Source organism: Alosa sapidissima, chromosome 8, assembly GCF_018492685.1.
Source record: "Alosa sapidissima isolate fAloSap1 chromosome 8, fAloSap1.pri, whole genome shotgun sequence".
In the NCBI taxonomy this organism is placed as follows: Eukaryota; Metazoa; Chordata; class Actinopteri; order Clupeiformes; family Clupeidae; genus Alosa; species Alosa sapidissima.
Window position 1 is genome coordinate 37344309 of NC_055964.1, and position 2500 is coordinate 37346808.

General features: G+C 42.2%; 1 protein-coding gene across 1 annotated transcript in view; it reads right to left on the reverse strand.

Annotated features, from left to right (window-relative positions):
• Window positions 1-2500, reverse strand: part of pappab (pregnancy-associated plasma protein A, pappalysin 1b) — a 140347-nt gene that overhangs the window by 100223 nt on the left and 37624 nt on the right. The gene's annotated exons all lie outside the window — the stretch shown is intronic.

Genomic DNA, 2500 nt, shown 5'->3' on the forward strand with positions numbered 1-2500 from the left:
TATAGTTTCAGGAGTCATGGGGGGGGGGGGGGGGGTGGGTAGGCATCGTCTTGGTAGTGTATAGGTCGAATTGAGTGCCTGTCACTTGAGGGAACCCTTGCAAATTGCAATTGTAACACAGTTTAAAGGCTGCTGATGTGTGGATGTAATTCATAACGTTTTCTACATAGTTAAAATAAAGGTTCGTACTTCTCCTTGGGACAAGCACTTTTGAGTTTTGGAAAACACTTTTCCATTTACATCGGGATTTTGCAAACATTCAGTGTCAGAGTCAATCAAATGAGCCCTTCAACGAAATTGACAAGCAGCTGTAAGTAGGCTAAGCATGCTAAATTCGGCATCCAAACAGTATTCTAACGTTAGTTTTGAGATACTGCTTGATTGCATAACTTAACTTAGTTTAGTCTCTTCAATGTAGCCTACTATGTTGTGATAAGACCTTAGCAGAGTTAACTTCAATGCAGCAGTTTTGAACAAATTTGCGCAGCATGGTCACGATGCTAAGCGTTTTAATAGCAATTTAGCCAGACGTCTTCTATGCAATGCTTCTATGTGGCAACAACAATCCTTCAACAATTGTGAATATTGTGTTAAATGCACATGCAGAGGAGGGGCAGCAGGCTACGAGAGAGAGCGGGGCGGGGCAAGGAAAGGCTGCGTGCGTAAAAAGCGCAACTCAATGGCAATGCAAGAATTTGACCTTATATTTAATTTAAATTAAATTAAACATAGAATATTCATCTGTGGCGGCCGATTTTTATTTTGTGGCGCCCCGCCACAGATTAGTCAATGTATGTATGTAACACTGGCTAAAGAGAGAGTGTGTGTGTATGTGTGTGTATAGTGTGTGTGTGTGTGTGTGTGTGTGTGACAGTACTATAGTTTCAGGAGTCATGGCTACAGAGATATGAGAAGTGGGGCTGCCAATTCCATATGGCTTGTGTTTTCACGTTTATACGCTACATGGCTTGTGTTTTCACGTTTATACGCTACATGGCGTGTGTTTCACACACGTTTATACGCTACATGGCGTGTGTTTCATACACGTTTATACGCTACATGGCTTGTGTTTCACACACGTTTATACGCTACATGGAAAGCAATGCATATAACAGCCTGCTTTCCTTTGCATCTGAAAGTGCTAAAGCACGTAGACTCCCCCAGGATGGGAAATGTGCTTTTCATAAAGCATCTATATGACTTTTACGTGAGGGATAATGGACTTCACGCCGTTCGGCTTCGAAATTGTGAAACATATTTGTAAATATGGTATAACAAGCATAACTGGTATAGAATATAGAATCAAAATTAACAATTTCATCAATATTACAGACAGGAGTGTAGCTCAGTAAGTAGCAGGTCACTCTTTGACGCAGGAGACCAGGGTTCACACACACACACACACACACACACATTATAACGCAGGAGACCAGGGTTCACACACACACACACACACACACACACACACAAACAAACATATTATAACGCAGGAGACCAGGGTTCACACACACACACACACATTATAACACAGGAGACCAGGGTTCACACACACACACACACACACACATTATAACGCAGGAGACCAGGGTTCACACACACACACACACACACACACACACATTATAACGCAGGAGACCAGGGTTCACACACACACACACACACACACACACACACACACACACACATTATAACGCAGGAGACCAGGGTTCACACACACACACACACACACACACACACACATTATAAGGCAGGAGACCAGGGTTCAACACACACACACACACACACACACACACACACACACATTATAATGCAGGAGACCAAGGTTCGATTCCTGCTCACTGCGGCAATTTTGAAGGTGCATTTCTCACAGCTAAACTAAGCTAGATAGACAGATACAGTAGATATATAGAGATAGAAGGTTGCTCATACACCATTAACAAGCATTAACAAGCTGCTTATAGAGATAGAAGGTTGCTCATACACCATTAACAAGCATTAACAAGCTGCTTGTTAACACTTACAAGCTGCAAGTTAACTGTAAACAAATATACTTGTAAGTAACTTAAAAGGCTGTAACACTTACAAGCTGCATGTTAACAGTTAATTAATGTTATTAAAGGATAACAACAGTTAACTAACTGTTAGTAATGAATTGTTAACTGCTTATTATGCACTGTTAATACTGTTACGAGGCGGTCTTTGGTCCAAGCTCTTCGTTGTCTAGGGTATGTTAACTACGACTAAAGTCTTCCGCAATCGCAACCCAAACAAATGCAAACGCAAACACAAAAGCAAAACAAACACAAAAAGACATTTTTCTTTTTCAGCTACACAGAAGAGTACCGGGCAGGGAGTGCCAGCACGCCACAGGTATGTTGACCGCTCTCTGAGGCTCCTGCCAAGCTGACACACACACACGCATGCACACATGGATAGGACCTACTACCAAGCTCTGCACACCACACTTAGGGTTAGTGTGTAGGGAGCTAAGTCTAGGAGA